Source organism: Artibeus jamaicensis, unplaced genomic scaffold (assembly GCF_021234435.1).
Source record: "Artibeus jamaicensis isolate MK-2021 breed Jamaican fruit bat unplaced genomic scaffold, CSHL_Jam_final contig_444, whole genome shotgun sequence".
NCBI lineage: Eukaryota > Metazoa > Chordata > Mammalia > Chiroptera > Phyllostomidae > Artibeus > Artibeus jamaicensis.
Genome location: NW_026521831.1, coordinates 5,835,205 through 5,855,140, shown reverse-complemented (window position 1 = coordinate 5,855,140; position 19,936 = coordinate 5,835,205). Strand labels below are relative to the sequence as shown.

The 19,936-nt window shown below is 45.8% G+C and overlaps 1 protein-coding gene across 5 annotated transcripts in view; it reads left to right on the top strand.

Annotated features, from left to right (window-relative positions):
• The first annotated feature begins 327 nt into the window (after positions 1-327).
• Positions 328-19,936, top strand: part of VRK1 (VRK serine/threonine kinase 1) — a 72,759-nt gene continuing 53,150 nt past the window's right edge. For 4 of the 5 annotated variants that reach the window (XM_037130263.2, XM_037130260.2, XM_037130265.2 and 1 more), the window contains exon 1: positions 328-416. The gene's annotated coding sequence lies outside the window, so the exon portion shown is untranslated. Of the gene's footprint in view, positions 417-679; positions 831-19,936 lie in introns of those variants that run through there. The other variant, XM_037130262.2, reaches the window with a different exon arrangement.

Below are 19,936 nucleotides of genomic sequence, written 5' to 3'. Positions count from 1 at the left end.
CAACACTAAGTTAATGAGTCAAGCCGCTGCGAACACTGGTAATAATTATTTCGGTGATACTGCTTTGAGGCGTACAGCCTCTGAGCAGGACTGACTCAGAGCGTGTAAACCACATTTCCTAGGGCCAGAGGGATTGTGATCCTCTTTGTTCTGAGAAACACTCCATTTCCCAGCATGCAATGGGAGCGCGGGCCCTTGGCTCCTCCCGGCATTCCAACGGAGGCCGCTGCTCCAGAGCAGGCTCCGCCCCACTTCAGGAAGTTCTTGCTCGCCCCGCCTCTCCCTCTCACCGCCGAGCCAATGGGAAAGCCCTATACTGCGGAGTGCGACGGAGCCGGCGCCGCAGCGGAATTGCGAGTCGGCGAAAGCGGCGGGAAGTTCATACTAGGAAGAAGGCGACGGTTCTGCGACTCTGGGTAGGGAGGCTTTGGGCGGCGCAGTCCGAGAGCACGGGCGCCGAGCGGGGGCCGCGCAGCGGGCTCCCGGGGGCTGGCCCGGCGCCAGGCAGCCGGGCGGCCGTGACCTCGGGCGGCCGCGACTTCGGGCGGCCGCGGGGGCTGTGGGCGGCGCGGCGCGCGCGTCCTCTCCTTCTTGGTTCCCTGAGTCCGGGCGGCGGCCCGGGGCTGCCCACAGGGGCCTGGCAGGCGCCCAGGCTGGCCCTCAGGCTTGGTGGCGCGTTCTGGGCGGTGTCTTGGCGCGGCCTGTCCTGGTTGCCCCGGGCCGATTGAGGGATGTGGTCTGTGCCAGCCTGGACCGACGAGATTCCTCTGCTGTCACGGGGCTGACATGCCGGAGAGTAACAAGAGTAGATGCAAATAAGATCATTCCAGGTGCCGAAAAGCTTTAAAACGAGTACAGGCGATTGTGGGCTCGGGTGGTGAGGGCGAGGGGTGGCATCTCCGAACAGGTGGCGTTTGACTGAGACCTGAGAGGGGAGAAGGAGTCCGTCCTCCCGAGGATTAGCTTTCAGGACTTCACCTGTCCCCTTCTGTCCCCTTCCGGGTGGGAGCTTGCATTTGAGGGTTAGGCACCAGGCGGCAGAGACCCGAGGGGTTTTATGAGGGATTTGGGGGTCCTTCTGACAGTTCCTCTTCTAGTCTTCTATCTCCTTAGCCGGCAGGGCGGCACCCTTTGCTGATGCAGGTCTTTAGGGGCAATAGACAGTTTTTCCTACCGTCGGGAGAGCTTTTGGGCCCTGGTCTCATACTCTTAGGTGACTTAGTTGATCTCAATATACAGCACCAGAATCCCTTGGGAGACACAGAGACAGACACACTAGGTTCCTACTGAGGCCGCCCATTTTTCTAACTTCTCTATCAAGTCAACCATTTTTGCCTTTCTTCCTAGCGGCTATTCTGTTCCCTCCCCATTTCCTTTTTTCGGAAGAACTTGGAAATAGCGGTTTTGCTTTGAGAGGGTGGTGCTTTTAGGGAACTCTTGCAGAGCGTCTTTCTTTGGTTTCCTTTCTCTTTTTTTTAAAACCGGAATTGCTTATCTGTTGACTCTGAAATTTGCAAGAGTGGAAAAAAAAAGAGCGGCATTTTATTTTTAAGAGTTCAGAGTAAAGACACCTTTTTATGGCATGCTAAGCATGATACTTTGGGGGAGAATTTAATCTACAGTTTTAGAGGGAAGCAACTGTTCTTTATGTAATCATTTTATGCAGCACAATGATTGTGCATTTTATGATTGTGCTTGTGCAAAATGGCAGGTAGTAATTGGAGTTAAGTTTCTGGGTAGATAAGGTTATGTTCATCTGCCACCTGGAGAAGGGGATGTAACCTAAGTAGCTTTTTCTGCCGATGCTATCACGTGGTCTGCCTGTGCGGCTCAGCATTGCTGGTCACATTCTGGGCTAATACAGTAAAACAACTTGAGTTTAATAACAATAAACTTGTGGTCAGCATTACTGTCAAATTAGGACCAGTATGTGGTAAAAATGGTATCCAGTTTATAGTGTGATGGCTTTTTACGTTCAGTGCTGCAAAAATTATGAGAAGACATTTATTTGTTAAACAAATGAGATAATGGAGTAATGTGTCAAGTATTGACCCCGGCCTGTGGTCAGGTAGTAAGTGCCCAGGAAATGGTGATGTGAAAAGCTTGCCTTAAGTTTTACTCCAGGATGCAAGTGTACAGTTTAAAAATAACAGCAATGCATCCAAAATGTCGACAGCTCCCAAAATGAAACTTTTTGAATAGGCCAACTATTTTTCTAAAAGGAACTAATGTGAAATAATGATAACTATATGAGTGAATGTCTAAAAGAGAAAAAACAAGATTTTTATTTTGACAACCATATTCCTTAAAGCCATTCCTACTAAGATATAATTGACTATGAGTAGAATTTTGATTTAAAGAATAAAACTTACTGAAAAGGAAGCAAAACTTTACAATTCACCTTGTATCAAATGAAGGGTGACTCCAGAATTCATACAAATGTGCAAATGCTGATACCTTCTCATACCAGGCAGTGAACTTAATGGGAGCTAAATTCTGCATCTGTGTGTGTGTGTGTGGGGGGGGGGGTGAGGCTTTCAGGAGAGTTGGTCTTGATGGAGTTTGAGAAAGTATCGGTAACCGAGTAGGACTGGAGAATATTTTCAGACTGGTTGGAAATTCGACTTGCTTGCTGAAATTATTTTCAGAGCAGAAAGGAACTCATCTGGTCACCGGGTGTCTTGTGCCTAGTATGTGTCAAGAAGAGCTAGGTGCAGTCTCTTCTTGCTGTTCTAGTGTTTTGTTGAAGCAAGTTTTCTTTGTTTTAAATTAACAGAGGTCACTCTTTTTGACTTCACTTGTCTAGCATCCAGCACACAAGAAGTCAGTAAATGTGTAGAACACATTTGAAAAATTGTTATTACTGATAAAATAGAGCAAATAAGGCATTTTTGATAAGGATATAAGATTAATTTAGAAAGATGACAGAATCCTGACAAAGCACTCAGCTAGGTGGTGTAACCAAGATGTGTTTGTACTCTAGGGTATATTTGGCTCTTTTGACCAAAACTTCACTTACTGGTCATTGTAAAGATGCATAGAAGGTTGTGTCCTTTATGTCTATTTATGTCTACTCCCCCCCCCCCGTCCCTGGGCTCCTGAATGTATGTATTCAAGTACCTAGCATTCTGAGGTTACTGTTTTGTATTTATTTATTTATTTTTAAAAGGTTTTATTTATTTTAGAGAGTGGGGAAGGGAGGGGGAAAGAGAGGGAGAGAAACATCTAACCTGCAACCCAGGCAAGCTCCTGACCCAGAATGGACCTTGCACTTTGTGGGACTCCCAGTCAGTGGAGCCACACTGGCCGGGGCTGAGGTTGCTGTTTTGTAGTAATTTCATGCACTTTCCCGTTACTTCTGCTCCATCTCTCTCAGTGTTGTAAATCTTTGCACTCAAATGCAAGCGTGTTCATTATTCTTGTTCTGGATGATGTATGGGCAGCACTTAAAAAAAAAAGCTCTCTAGAGAGATATGAGGTGTGCCCTCCTCCCTGATAGGAATTAGATTTTTAATATTCACCAGTAAATACTAATGATAAGAAACTACTTTAATAATATTCTTCAGTAAACTTACTAAGAATTTTACTAGCCGCAGCATCCACTTTGTCAGCTGGGAAAAATACATTCTGAATCATATTATGTATTTAGTCTTCACGAAGGTGCAGGGATTTTCATGCTGCTCTGCAGTAACGCCTGTCCGTCCACAGGTCCACGGCCCATAGGAAGGGAGCCAGTGGAGGATTTGAAATGATAGACACTGCTCACACTGCCTAGTACTTAGGATGGATATTAAACCCACACTGGAGTGTTTATTAGTAAGCCACGTAAGTGGGAAGATATACTGGATGGAAGTCATATAATTAAATTGCAGGGTTATTACTTTGAGATTTGGGCGTGTTCTATTATATACTTTTTTTTATTCCCACCGAAATTTAGGATTTCTTTAAATCACAGACGCAGACAACAAACCAAGTAGAATTAGCAATACCTACAACTTGGTCACCAATAGAAACCGTGGGTATGTTTTATATCACTTTACTATTGTTGTAGGGAACTTGAAGTATGGTTTACTCACCACTTGTCATATACTTTTTAAACAAATGCCTACTTTATTGGAAGGACACGTTTTCTTGTGGATTCAGTGTCTGGAACAGCATAGTCGGTTCCTCAAGGGAGTAAATGAGAACTGGGAAGTCATTAGGAGCAAGGAATGCACCATTCCACTTTGTTGGGGGCTTTAGAGTTTCTTCCTGTGCATTTATTTACTTTTCCTTGCAGACCGGCATTCTGGCTGCTGTCGCGGGTGGGGCAGATAGGTTTGCTCTGGACCCTGCTCCTAGTTTCAGGAACCCCGAAGGGACCGTTGACTGCAGCTTTATTCCTGGTTAGTTACTTCTCTCACATTGTCTTTCCAAGTAGCAGCTGATCAAGTATTGTTTGATAGTACTGTGTCTAAATGCATTGTGATCACATTCGCAATTTTAAGTGCTGCAAATGGCTGTTAAACTTTCGGTCTTTGCAGACTGTCTGGGGGACAGACACAGAAAGTTTTACTCTTTCTAAGGTCAGTGCTGCTGTTTTCCACCTTTTTTTTTTTTGCAGTTTACGATATAACATGGCAACAGCCATCAGTACACACATGATGTCTCATAAGTTGGGGGTAATACGTCCCTTATTCGTGAGTCAGGAAAAAGCTTTTAAACATATTTTTTAAAAACCGAGATCAGGTTATAACACAAGGCTCAGTTTGGGGTTTTCTTCAGGCTTTTAAAAAACATTTTAGAAATTGTGACTTTCAAATGTATATTACCTCTCATGTTGCTGGTGGTAATGTAATAGGGTACAAGCCACTTCGGAAATTAGATTGGCAGTTTCTTAAGAAGATAAACATATACTTCACGTACAACCCAGCAGTGTACCCCTGGATATTCATTCTAGAAGGATAAAGGCTTTTATTAACACTGAACTTGTACATGGTGTTTGTGGGGTTTTTGTCTGTAATAGCCAGAAACCAGAAAAAAGCATACGTGTCCTCCAGTGGGTCAACAGTTAAGTCAAATGCGGAATAGCCATGAAATGAACCCCACTCGTAAAAGAAAGGACCATGCTAGTGACACATGCATCTGTTTGGATGGAGCTGAAGGGCACTGTAGTGAGTAGAAAAAGCCAATTTCAGAGGGCTGTGAGATTGCATGATTTCATGTCTATAATATTCTTGAAATGACAAAGTTATGGAGATGGAGAACAGGTTTGTTTTTGGCAGGTTAAGGTGGGGATGGGGTGTCACTGTGAAAGGGTCGTACGAGGGAGCTTCTTCCGGGTCACAGAGCAGTTCCGTGTCCCAGTTGTTGTGATGGTTACATGAGGTTCTACACATGGTAAATGCCTTAGACCTGTACACACCACAAACAAAAAGAATGTAAAGACTGGAATTCAGGAAGTGGCCTAACCACTCAGGCTGTGTCAGCGCAGTGGCCTGGTTCTGACGTCTGCACCGCATTTCATCGACCTGTTCCCGGGTTGACGACTTGGGCTGTTCTGGTAAAGCTGCTGTGAAGACTCATGTACAGGTTTTCGTGTGAGTATAAGTCTTCGTTTTTCAAGGGCGAACACCAGCAGCGCAGCTGTTGGGTCGTAGGGTAGATGCGTGTGTAACTCAGTGAGAAACTGCCTCCTTCCCCAGAGGAGCTGTGCCGTTTTCCAGTCCTGTCGTCGCTGTGTGAGGCCCTCAGTTTTCCCGAGTCGCTCGCAGCATTTGGTGTGGGCGGTGTTTTGTGTTAGCCGTGATGATGGGCGTGTAATGGCAACTCGTCATGGCTTTCCTTTCTATTTCCTCAACAGCCGATGGTGTCGAACGTTTTCATGTGCTCATTTGCCATTAACGCCTTATTTGGTGACTTGTCTGTTGAGATCGTTTGCCCACCTTGTGCTGCATTGTTTTCTTATCGTTGGGTTGAGTGTCCTTATATGTTCTGAATACAAGGCCTGTGCCAGACACGTGATTGGTAAACGTGACCTCGGTCTGCGTCTGTCTGTTGTTCTCTCGCAGTGCCTTGTGCAGCACAGTTTTTCTTGTGAGGAAGCCGGGCCTGCTCGATGTGTGGGTGTGTTCTCGGTGCCCACGTCTCAGAACCGTTCGCCTGGCCTGCATCAGGAGGACGTGCTCCCGTGGTCTCTTCCCAGTGCTCCCCCACTTTATGTCTCACTTTTAGGTCTAGGGTCATTTGGGGTTCATTCTTACATAGGATGTGGGGTTTAGGTCGTGGTTTGTTCTTTTCGTGTTGCATGTGGGTGTCTAACTATTCCAGAATCATTTGTAGAAAAGATTATCCTTTGCAAAATTATCTTAACACTTATTTAAAAAAATTACTTGGCCATACACTGTAAACTGCATACAGAGTGAGGACAGGAAATGAGTAAGCCATTAAGTATGAAAGTTAGTACAGGTTTATGAAGGCGTGACACCGCTCAAGTCTTCGTAGAAGTAAGTGCACCATATTTGCTGTGTGTAATTCGCGCCAGCGTTCCTGTACCCATTATGCATGGGTTTGTTACACCCATGGCATAGAGTCATTATACTGTGTATAAAGCATCTTTATTTTTCCCTAAAAAATTTGGGCAAAAAGGTGCGTGTTATATACAGTACAATGTGGCAGTTTTGAGACAAAGTGGGAAAACATTTAGAGAATAGCTGAGCAAAGATAGCTCCTAGAGAAAACAAGTAAGAACTGGTTGTTTGGGGGAGTGACAGAGTGAAGGGGAGGGAAGGAAAGAGAGGGGGTTGGGTCCTGCGTATGGAAAACTGCTGGGCAGACAGCAGTTCATAATTGGTTTCGGTGGCTGCTAGGAAGGCAAGGTGGGTGCTTGAGCAGGAAATTAGTGTGGTAGGAATGATACTGAAGGTAGGTTGTGGGCCGTGTGTGGCAGTGGTAGGTTGGTTGGACAACAGGATGTAACCATGACCCTTAACTTGACTTACAACTTCGCATAACATATGGTTTTCAGAAAGCTGAAAAGCTGGCATCTCCTGAATATTCAGTCCCTAGTACTTTATGAAAGAATAATGGTAGATTTCAGACTTTGCCACTGTGTTTGGTGATGGATACTGAGAACTATACTGGACTTTCAAACTTCTTCATATTAGTGAAGTATTAGTAAGTTGTACATGTGGGGAAAAGAGCAGTTAAAAATTTTTTTTTGTCTCATTGTTCATGTGGATGACATGTTTTATCGGGCCTAATAAGGGTCCCAGAGGTGAGCAATTGAAATGATAAAAACAGGGTTGATACGTTGGTCCAAAGAGGAAAAGTTAATGGAATCATTTTTATTTATTGTGGCAGAGAGGAGACTCAGGGGCTGTTTAGTCAGTGTGCCCTGATTCTTGGGTAGGAAGGACTGCGCAGAAAATGATGATGACCAGCTGTTCTCAGCACCTCAGAGGACCGAATAAGGACACCCGACCCAGACAGCAGCCCGAGGTTCTTGTCTCAGGGAAGCGTGTTCAGGCAGCAGGGACGTAGAGATACTTCCCACCAGTGATCCGATAAACCCTGAGTGGTGGAAGGGGAGCCCAGACAGAGTCCAAGAATGCTGTAGTCAGGGGTGTGGCGGGTGGCAGCCCTCGGTCCTTGTTCATTGTGATGGACAATACTCGGTTTCTTTTTTCTGAGCACTCGCTTCACTTCTTTATTTCTCTCCCTGAACACATTATCCCTTTTTTCTACTTATCTCTGGGAGTCTTGTTTGGTTTCTGCTTTCTTTTGTGCAGTTAAATGATTATCTTGGATATAAATTAGACTTCTGTCATTTAAAAAATAACCATTCAACAAATAGAACTTATTTAATGTCAGACTACTAAATGTCTGTGCATTTCTACTTTCTAATTTAGAGCATGGAAAAGTGTATTATCCCATTAGAAAAACCAATGAAGACTTGTTGAGCAGAGGATTCTACACGCGTAAGAGATTACCACGCTGTGCATTAATGAAGGACTGGCAGTATGAAAAGTTTTAGGGAAACCACTTACTCGTCTTCAAAGTACTGTTTCTGTTTGATTTAATTTCTTAGTCTGATTTTTTTCTACCATTCTAGATCTTTTTCCCACTGAAATGTTGAATTGACCAAGAATACTTCACTTATGATTGCAAGCCTTCGGTATTATCACAGAAAATGTATTTTTCTGCAGAAGAGCAAGCTCGTACAGCGCTATGCAAGCTGCCCATTTAAAACCATCATTGCTTGGCACTTATGCCCTAGTGACAGTTTGACCAACATGTGAGCAGGCACGGTGCCATCCTGACAGATGGGCGCGGGTGTCGGCAGCCAAGAAACAATGTGTCTGCATCCAGTGTATTTGTTAAGGGCAGGATTCCCAGTTGGGGATGTTCAAACGTCTGTCCATCCCGAGCTTTCATGCCTGTGGATAAAGGGATGTCATCATTAATCTCAGCTTCTGACTGAGAGTCCATGGGTATATAAGAGCGGCTTGGCTCTTACGGGAGTGGGCAGTTGGGGACAGTCAGGGTAATTGTTCCCTCCTCCATCACAGGGAGGCTTCAAGTAATCCTTTCCCCTTTCTCCTCGCCAGCTAAGTTTGCAGCGAGGACAAACCTGTTCAGACTGTGTCCTGCTACTTTTAGAATACGTGTGGCTTTATTTGTTTTCTAGAGAGCAGAAGCTTTGGAAGTCGTTCGGTATGTATGGTTTGGACAGTGATGTGTACCCTTGGAGTTAGGTGGGTCCGAGTGCAGACATTGACTGCTGTATGACATTAGGGCAGTTGAGTTCACCTTCAAATCAGGATAAAACAATACCTGTCTCTCAGAGTAGCCGTGAGAATTAATGTTAAGTGTGTACATTAGTCACTGGATGCAGCGCCCGGCCCGCAGTCCGTATTCAGTAAAACTCTGTCAGCATCCCCGTCATCACTGTTTTAACATCCCTGTTTTTCTCTGGGGAGTTATTTGAAGCAGATAATGTGTTGGGTTTTTTTTTTTTGAAACTCATTTCCCATCTTTCTTGAAAGTCACGTACTAGATATGATCACAGTATCTGGTCCATAACAGAATGCTTGCAATGACAGGGACCTCTGCCTCTAGCATTTTCAGCCAGGAGACTAGTGACATTTTAGGTTATTCTTTGTGCTGGAGGGTTCTCCGAACTTTGGGATGTTCAGCGTCACCCCTGGCCAGGGGACAGTCGTCTTCAGTTGAGAGCCACTGCTCTAGAGACAGCCTGTCCTGTTTTCAGTAATGTTTTGACTGTAAGTTTTTGTATTGAGTGGAAGTCTCCTTTGTTATTTTCCTACCCAGTTCCCTTTTTGGCGATGTATAGAATGAGCGGAACTCCCTTCGACACGTTGTTTCAAATATGTGAAGGTGGTACCAGGTCTTCTCATGTTCTTGAACTGGACCGTCTCCATCCAGTTAGTAAGCTCTTCCTTAGGAGGTGTGGTTTCTGGTCAGTTTACCACATTAGTGGCTTCCGTTGATTCAACTCCATTTTTAAACTGTTGAGCTTAGAATTGGATGCAGTGCTGAGGCATGGCTCTTGTCCTAGAGAGAGCACTTTTTTCTGTGAATACAGGAAAGAATATTACGTTCTTCTGCATACTGTGTTCTTAGTATCAGCCGTATCCTTTTGATGACCATATCATTCAACCGAGAGCTGATCAAAACCCCTTGGTTTATTTAAACTGTATCTTCTTCATCTGTTTTTGTGCATTAGTGTTGGGGCCCCACCAGGAGAGTTAATGCTTATCCCGTTAATTTTCTTTTTGTTGGATTTAGCTAACTGCAGTCTTAAATCTTGGTTAACTCTGAAGTTTCTAGTTGAAAAGTCCAAAAAGGTCATGATGATGCCCTCAACTGAGACTGAAAATACAGGAGAAAGGGGTGTGTGTGTGTGTGTGTGTGTGTGTGTGTGTGTGTAAAGAGAATTGAGGAGGGAAGCCCGGGGAACCCTCGCACTGGAACCCCAATATTGAGAGCAGCTGAGCAGAAAGGAGGCGACAAAGCAGACCGAGGGGAGGGCGGGTGAAAAGGCAGGTGGACCTGAGATGCGTGTTGAGGAGTTGGCGGCTGTGAGTGCAGTGCTGTGCTGGGTACTGGACTACACAATGAACGCAACCTGCTTCCTGCCCCTGTTTTTGGTTGTCCCAGGTTTAGCCTTCCCTCAGCGGTGCTACTGGTCAGTCATACCGGACAAGTCGGGGTTGTCCTTGGTGTCTTCTTTGTACCCTTATGTCTGCCGGGTCACCAAGTTCTGGTTAATTGTTTTGGAGCAATGGCATTCATCCTGGAACAAGTGCACAGTTCTGAAGTGTCTACTCTGAAGTGTCTACGGTGATCTCTCTCTCCCTCTTTTTGACAGGGACCTCCCAGATGCAGACACTCACTGACTCCTAGCGTCCCAGAAGCCTCTGCTGTCCCCGTCCCAGTAGCTGCTCCCACCCAGCGTAGCTACTTTTCTGACTTCTGATACTTACAGCTTTGTTTTATCTGGTTTGGCCCTCATATATAGATGCAGTTATACCCTATTTACTCCTTTTTACCAGGCTGCTTTTATTCAACACTGTGTCTAAAAGTCATCCATTTGTTGCATGTGTTCGCTATATTTTTTAAATAGCTGTCTAGACCTGGTTATTTATTATTGCATAACACATTAGTTTTGGTTGCTGATTACGGCATGACCCAGCGCTCCAGACTTAGTGGACTACACAGCAGCCGTTCAGGTCTGCTCACGGGCTGTGGGTCAGGGTTGGGGCTAGTCAGGGTGTGGAGTTGGGCTGCCCCTTCACTCTCACTTACGGCTGGGACGTCTCGAAGACCAGGCTCGGCTGGATGTCGAGCACCTACGTTTATTTGTTTTTTAAGTGGCCGTTTTATTTTTCCAGCGGTGTATCTAAGCCACAGTTTAAAGGGAGACAGAAACTCCCACTTGAAGTTGGCTTTGCTTCTGTGCAACTCTGGAGTCCCTGGCGGACTGTTGAGGTTATGTTCAGGTCTGGCCGCTGAAAGGCCTCGGCCGCACTGAGGCTCATGGTGTTACACGACCAGAGGAGGGTTAATGTGCGGAGCCGGAGGCAGAGGTCCCCCTGAGGAGGGGAGGGCGCTGGAAAGTAGCAGGTGAGCTCAGTCTCCCTGGCACTGGGTACAATCACCGGCACTGGGTGGGGAGCTCCTGCAGACGCATTCAGGGCCCTTGGACTGAGAGTCCGTGCTCACACCAGACGTCGCACGTGGCACATCCTTCAGTGTGCATGCCTCCCGCCCTGTTTTGGGAATACGTCGTGCATCTTATTCCCAGTGCTGCTGTCGAGTTAAAGGTGCCTCTGCCCTGGTTGCAGATTTTGCACAAGGCCTTGGCTTTTCACAGCATATTGGCTGGATTCCCAGAGGAAGCTTCTGGAGAGTTATTTATTCTCGTAAGTGACATAACATCACATGTGCTGGGCCCTGTTGGTTGAAATAGACACCAGCCTGCCTGGGTTATCCAAGGGTGAGGAATGTCGACCTCATATCTTTAAGGGAGGTGTGTCAAAATATAGCTGGCTGGTTTTTAGAACTACTGTGAATTATATGCCACATTGTATTTATCCATTCTGTTGTAGACGGATATTTGATAGTTTCTGATTTGTAGCTGCTGTAATTGTTCTTGTTCATATCTTTTGGTTCACATATATTCATTTTAGTCTGGTATCTAGCTAAGAGTAGAATTGCTGGCATAGTGGATGTGTATCTTCAGCTTTAATAGGTTGATATTGCCAAACAGTTTTCCAAAGTGGTTGTACCAGTTCTTATTCCTACCAGCAAAGTGTGAGAGTCCCAGGTCCTCTGCAGCCTTGTCCCCGCTTGCTACTGTCAGACAAACATTAAAAACTTTTTAAAACCATTCTGTGGCTGTGTGGAAGGTCTCCTTGTGGCTTTAACTGGCATTTCTCTGATAGTTGGTGACTTGGGCTCCTTTTTATATATCGTTAGCCATTTGAGTGTCCTGTGTTGTGCAGTGCCTGTTCGAGTCTTTTGCACATTTTTTTACAAACTGGATTATGTCTCTTTTTAATTATTGAAATTTTGTCTTTTTATACGTGTGTAACATGTATGATAGGTCCCTTTATTTTATATAGATAGAACTGTTTTACTTGTATGTGCAGTCTTCCCTTACATTTTTTACTTAACCGTGTCTCGGAAACCATTCCTTATGTATGGGAGGAAACTGGCATGTCTTGTACTGGAAAGTAAGGTAAATGTTTTGTTTTGTTTTTTTTTAGACAACAGTGAGTCCGTTGGGGCCATGTCAGAAGGACACAGTGGCCGCCTGGAAGGGCTTTGTTGCCTGGTGCAGAGGGAGAGAAAAGAGCAGCGCTGGTGTTTGGGGCGGACACGGCGCCCACACAGAGTTTGTGTGGTTCCCCCGTTAAATGTGGGACACCCACGTCAGACCAGGTGTTCCTGAGCGCCTGGTGAATGAGACGGAGCACAAGTTCGACCGAGGTGTCGTGCCGCCCACAGAGCACGTGGCCAGAATGTGCCTGCGGCCCCTTACCCATTACAGTTCCGCCTTCTAGAAGGTCTCCCCTTCCTTGGAACAGATTTTGTGAGATACCCAAACTTAGAAACGACCCCACTTTCTGATAGCACCCAGTTTAGAGAAAACCCTGCTTTGCTAGGTCCTTCCCCAAATTACCCAGCCAAAGCCCAAATGCTGTAATAGATCCTTTACACCTTCTCTTACTGAGGTGTCCCTCTGGTCCCCATGGTGTGTGTTCTCCCGACTTGTTTAACTACAAGTGTGTTCTTGGTGGGCTGTGGCTGCAGGGCTCTGAGCCAGAGACTGAGGAGCAGGAGACATCAGATTACAGGGGGACTGGTTAAGCGACAATGTAGGGACACAGGCAGCAAAATTCAAAAGGTAGGAAACTTTACAGAACCGATGACCAGGGGAAGGAAAAAAAGAGGAAGATGGCATTTATTAATTAAAAAGACTCAAAGACACATCAGCCAGATGCAGTGACTAAAAAATCAACTACAAGAAGACATTTTTGGGAACAGTTGAGATTTGAACATACAGTCGTACATAGGTGCTCCTTGGCCTTAGAACTCGTCAACCCTGTACTTGTTGTATTTTGATTAAAAAAAAAAAAGTGATTCCGCACTCGGTGCTTGCTCGACTGGTCTCACTTGCCAGAACTTGGATGTATCACGACACAGTCCTGGGAGACAAGGTGCCTCAAGGTTTGGTGCTCGTTGGTGTCGGCACTTGTCACAAGTTCTGGAACAAATTGATGAGTAACCAAGGTGCCTCTGTATCTTATTAGATAGTAAGGGATTATTATGAATGTCCTTAGGTATGGCAGTGCAGTGGTATTAAAACTCCTTTCACCTTTACTTCCCTGTTCTCAGTGCACAGCTTCCTCTAAATCATCAACAACCTGGGCATCTGGTGAGAAGGGTGAGCATTGTAGTAATTTTTTAAATATGCGCATAGGCTGGTTCCCTAGGATTTGAGTGTTTTCATGGACCCAAGTCAAAGAACATTGTGGTGATGATCCCGTCAGAGAAGGTGATGCTCTTAGATGCAGGCCGGCTGCAGCAGGTCAGGGAGAAGTTGCACATCGGCTTAGCAGCGGTCTTGGTTTGCTTTTCGAAGTCCTCATCTTTACACTTGCTCCCCTCTTAGGAATGATGCCTTCGTGGAGGCAGAGCAGGGAGTTTCTGTCTCTAAAGGGGGTGGAGGGACAGATAGACGGACACACTTCCTGCAGTGTCTGCTCCACGGTTGGTTCCTGGACACCTGGTAGGACTCAGGGATGCACCTTCTCCCCACTGCATCCAACTCACAAAGGAAGCGAGGAGCGGGGATTGCACGGAAGCCTGCCACGTTGGGCGGTGGGGGCAGTGAGGCTATCGGGCTTGTGTTTGTGGTCTGGCTTGTGTACCATGTGGTCTGTTACGTCATTTAAAGGAAGTAGAAATTGGGAAGGATATTTGATACTGTCTTTAAAAATTTGTATTAACTGTACCAAAAATCTACTATTGTAACATTTAATCACTTTCCTAATACAAGTAAAAATAATTATGGCTAGGAAGAAATTTTCCTTTTCAGAAGATCCTCATTTCCTTTTTCAGAGTTAGAAGCGAGAGTCTTCACCCAGTTCTTTCCAGCTTAGGTGTGAAAACATGACGAGTGTGACAATTGCTTCAAAGATTGTGTCATAGTTTGAGTTTCACTGAAGGTTTTTCAGGAATAAACCTATGAATTTACAGAACCGTTATTTCTTGAGGTTCACTTCTGTAATCTTGTGGTTTGTTGTGTTGTATTTGACTCTTATTTCATTAATGTTACTAAAGGTACCATGTACTGTGAATGTTTCTCATATTTTTATTCACTTGCACACAAGTTCTCTGAATGAAACCAGGGGATTCATTGGGTGCCCTTGTCAGGAACGCACGGTTCACCTTCTGTGGCTCAGCTTTTTACGTTAAATGGTGTTGGTAATAAGTTTATTTTTATTTCTGTGCCTGTCCTTACTGTTCTGTCTCAGTGGTAGGGTTTGCGTGGACAAAATGTAGTAAATATATGAATACTCTCTGTATTTTTGGGAATTGGCTACATAAAAGTGGTATTTTTCACATGATTTCCTTGCTCTACTCAAATGCATTAATCAGTTTCTGATTAGCTGGCTCATTTGTAGGAGAATTGTCTTTAGGTGGATTGCTTTCAATTTGTTCCTGACAAAATTTAGCAAAAGAGGTGATGAAGTTCTTGATGCCCGACGACCTCTTGTTTGATTTTGTTCTTTAACTTACTGTACTTTGGGAGGGAGCCACCTACACCAGTACATGTGATTCTTAATCCCAACTAAGTTAGGAATACACATGAATCATTTTGGCTTGGGATACAGTGGGATAGGAAAAGGGTGATTTTTTTGTTGTTCCTCTGGCATTTATATACTAATTGGTATATTTTGCCCAACTTCTAAGATGGCTGGATGGGACTTTTATTAAAATTATCTAGTCCAGTAGAGTTGTACGTCCTAGAGCCGTTACACTAAAGTGAATGACTTAATGAAGGAAGGCAGATGCACCAGGCCGAGCACCTGGGTCAGTGGGCTGGCCCGCACAGCACGGCCCCAGGCAGCACGGACGGTCAGGTGCGGGGGCTGTGGCGCAGTGCGGCCTTCGTTGTTCAGGGTCCCTGGTAGTCTGATGGACAGCTGCGGGGGTGCAGTGCTGCCTCAGATTTGTGTTGGCTTATACTTTGGTGCTGCGCTTTCTGGCCCTGATTGGAAAAGAGGCAACCGCAGTCAGAGCTCTAAACACCTTGAAGTCTTCCGTCACCGGAAGAGGCACTTTGTCCCACCATGAGCGAAGAGTTTGAGTTTGTGGTGTCTGCAGCCGCTCACGGTCTGTAATAGACAGCTTCATCGGGGATTCAGAAGCTGTCTTCACTGGAGGGCTTTTTATCGATTCGTCGGAGAAGATGATGACCTAGTGCCGCGCCGCACCTGTGGGACGGTGGGTCTGCTCGAAGCTAGCGCCGCGCCGCTTCCTGGGTCCAGAGACTGCCTTTCCGTCTGTTTGTATTTCCGGCACGTGGTTCGGAGATGTTTCATAAATGCCTTTGGAATAAATGAGTTCACATGCTCAGTTTCCTGGTGAACTAAACTGCCATAAACATAGAGCTGAGGAACTCGAGAGGACGGTGATTAGCATGTTTCCTAGGCCATCTGACACTGATACCAATGGTTTCTGCTTGGCAGTGAAGACTTGTTTTTTGGGGGGTGGGGGTAGTTTGTGTAAAGTTAAGAGAGTATAAGACAACCTCTTAGGTTATTCTGTAACCCTCCGTTTAGTGGCTAAAAGTCAGTGACTTGACATTCTTACCGTTCAGGAAGGACGAATCCATTGCTTACTCCAATGGTAGCTCCACTGTAGTAACTGGTAGTAGTTTCTGCCTTGCCCCCTCCCAGTCTGTTCGATGCGTCAATCAGGGTGAGCTTTAAGAACCCAAGGCAGCACGCCACTTCTCTGCTCGAACCTCCCCGTGGTCTCCCTGTCGCCGAGAGTTAAAGTCAGTGCCCGAAGGGTAGCCGTGTGTCAGACGCACCTGCCACATCTCTGACGTCAGTCAGCTGGTGTGCTCCCCTGGCTAACTCCCTGGTAGCTGCGCCAGCCTCCTGGCTATTTCTAGAACAAGCCAGGCAGGGCCTCAGGGCCTTTGCACTCGCTCCTCCCCCAGTGTGGGATGCTCTTCCAACAGGTGAGTGCATGGCTACATTCCCTTACTTTATTCTCAGGTCTTCATTTAAATGTCACCTTTTTGTGAGGTTTTACCAGGTGGTCTTTTACATTTTAAACCAACCCCCAAGTCCCAGTCCCTACTTTATTTTTTTTTCCTTAGCAATTTTTAGTGTTGGATATAGCAGGTTTTAATTTTTTTAAAAATTATGTCTCCTGAATAAAAATATAAATTTGGCAAGGGCAGGGATTTTTTGGTCTGATTTGTTCACTGCTTTATTCCCATCTTGTAGAATAGTTCTGGCAGAGAATATGTGCCCAATATTATTTATTGCTCACCAATAAATATCGATGAGCAAATGATTTAATGAAGCAGGCATTACACATTGTAATAATGTAGAATTCTATGGGGTCAGTATTATTTTTCTATTAAATTAAAAAGGGGCATAGCATAGTAAAAGGTTTTATGTTTCCTGTTAAAAAGTTGCAAACCATTTACTCTAGTGTAGCGCTACCACATAGTGTGCAGTTTAAGTGAAAGGAGAGTAGGGTTTGATCCAGGTGCCCAGCCTTTCGGCATCTCTGGGCCACGTTGGAAGAAGAAGAGTTGTCTTGGACCGCACATTAAACACACGAACACTAATGAAAACTGATGAACAAAAGATGATGAACAGTTCACCCGTGTGTACTGTTTGTGATATGTGCCACCACAGATAAGCAAAAAAGTCCTCATAATAACCCTGACTATGCAGCGGCGCTTTCAGTAATCTTTTAAAATCATCGAGCAAGTCCCAGATTTGTGATCACTGGTATAGAAAATATACCTATCTAAGTAATAAAACTAAGTATCGTCTTAAGTAAATTTATGGGTAGACTTTGTGTTGGGCTGCATTCATAGCCGTCCTGGGCCCCGTGCAGCCCCTGGGCCACAGGTCGGACCCCCCTGCTTAATTCTCTCTCTGCTTTGAGGAATGGAGTTTGACCCCTTACAAACCCATTCCTGCCCTGAGGTGATGTTAGTGATAAAAGGCACTCAAAATTTTGGATTTGTATACAGTGCAGTCTATAGATGGAGTGGATTTTGAGAATGGAATAATACATGTTAGCAAGAACTATAAAAATGTAAGAATGTCAGTGAGAAGTCGGTCTGAGGGAGAATTCTTCTTGCCTGAAGTGCTTGGAGTATGATTTTTATTTTTTTTTGGGGGGACATGTTTTTTCTTGGGATGCCATTGTATGAACGTTGTTTTTTGTTTTTTTATTGATCGAGGTGTTGGGAATCTAAATACAAGTGCAGTACCTGTTCCAAGAGGTGTGTCACCCTTTTGCAGGAGTCAGAGCCCTTGCAGTGGCCTCTGGGGCCCAGCTGCTCCGTCGTCCCTCCGTCAGCTCTCTGCCTCCCCTCCCCCTGGTCCCTCGTGTCTCCACCCGCACCGTGCCAGCATCCTGGCCCTTCCCTGGCTGCCTGGCGAGCTCCCACCTTAGGGCGTGTGTGCTCCTCACCCTCTGCCTGGTCGCTTGCCCTGGATACTCATGGCCAACGTCCTCACCTCCTTCCAGTCTTTGCTCAGATCTTATCGTCTTGACGGGCCTGACCTTGACCCCTCTGTGAATGCTGCGAGCTGACCCCTGCCGCCTTGCGCTCTCTGTCCTCTGGCCCCCTGACCTGCTTTACTTTTTCATTTTTCAACAGGGCACTACATTTTTCAAAATATTAGATCATTTATTCATTATGTCTGTTTTTATTTTCTGTCTCTTCCTGGTAGAATGTAAGTGTCCAAGGGCAGGACCTTTGTTTTGCTCCCCAAGTGTCTAGAGCAGTGCTTGGTGTGCGGCTGATAATCGGTGGATGTTTGTGAGGGAACCAATGAGTGAACACACCATTTCTTGTCTTCATAAATTCGTAGTTGACCTCGTTGCTTGCTGTGAAAACTAGTACTACGGGAAGTGGAAGCAGCGCCTTGAAAGGGCAAGCTCTCACTCCTTGCTGTGTCTCCCCCGGTGTCTGGACTGCGTGTGGCCTGCTCAGTGGAATGGAGACCCGGGCGCCTGGTACTGTGACGGCGAAGGGAGTGTTCCAGCAGGGGAGGGGCAAACACGTTGCCGAGTGCTGCTGAGCCAGGCGGTGAGATGATCGCAGGTGCCATTTGGCTTCAGCGCCCTCAGCAAGGGTGGACGGAGTGGACCCCGAAGGTGGAGTCCAGAGGGAGGGGCAGCGAGGTGAGTGGGGGGAAGGGAAATGCAGCTGAGTACAGACAGGTGCTAAGACAAAGGGAGAAAACAGTTAGGGTGGTAGTAGAGGGGGATTACAAAAGTGTTTAAAAACTGGGCGAGGCGTGAGCGTGTTTAAAAGGTGGTGGGGAGGATCCAGTCGAAGGAGATGTTGAGTGAGAGAGAGAAGGTTAATGACTGGGTTACGTTTTGTGGAGGTGAGACACAGGCAGAGAACGGCCTGGTGTTTGAGAGAGGAGGGCCGCGTTCCCGTGTGGTGGGGACAGCAGAGAAGGCAGAAGGGACGAGTGCAGCGCAGGGCTGCACGTGGCCAGGCGGGAAGTTTGTAGCTTTGGGTCTTGGTAACATAGGGAATTCCCACCTGAAGCTTCCATGGTTTTGTGTTTGCTTTTTTCCTGTAAACTAGGAGATGAGTCATCGTGGAGAATTATGAGTCGGGAAGGTGGATTCTCGTTTTGAGGAGAATAAACACGGTTCGACATAGACATTGTGGAGTGTGGGAGGGATTTGAGTTGCTGGACTTGTGAAAGAGGGACTGTATCCACTGCAGTTGGGTGATGTCCATCAAGTGTGAAGTTAGATGTCAGGAGCTTCAAAGGAAGAAAAACACATGCACGAAAGTGTGTCCAGGAACACACTTTTGAATTCCTACCAAGTGCAGTGCATTGCGGGACAATTTTCTTTTCAGGGAGCTTACAAAGTTGCAGTGAACATTTATCAAATCTCTTAAGAGGTAAGAACACTGCAAAAGCCAGAGCTCATACCTGACTGAGGTACTTGGGTGTAGAGAAATTTCCATAAATGCAGAGAGGGAGGGCAAGAGGCAGCTTTACACCACGCAGCGGGGAGCTGGGGCCCTGTCGGTGCCGTGTCTGCGGGACGGTGACCAGTCCAGTGCGTGCAGCGGTGTCCTTGAGTCAGGGTGTCTGCAGCCTGGAGGTATCAGAGACGCTTCGTGAACTGCACGGCCCTCTCAGGAACCTGCGTGCACACCCGTCTCGGGAAATGTGTGACTCGGTGTCCAGTGTGTAACAGGTTTTGCACAGTGCTGTCGTCTTCCAGTCGGATGTGATGGGTTTGTAGCGCTAAGTGTAAGTAGAATTGTTGGAATCGTTCAGACTTTTTTGTCTCTTCAACAGAAGATTAAAAAAAGAAATTGCTCCAAATTTGAATCCAGGACTTGAAAAGTGCCAGTTGTCTAAATACAGTACCATATTGTGATAAATATAGCTATTGAAATGTAAAAACTCTCTGCACAACACTTTAATATTCATAGCAGAACTTTTTTGGAATGTTATCTGAAAAACAGGACCATTTTATTATCAGAGCTGACTATTAATTAGGGTATTGTTTCCAATATAAAAGTTGATCTGCCACTGAAATTCTATTTGAATATGTATAGTTCCAAGCTTGCTTTGTGTATTTAATAACTTTAGTGCCATAATCACTCTGTTTACAATTA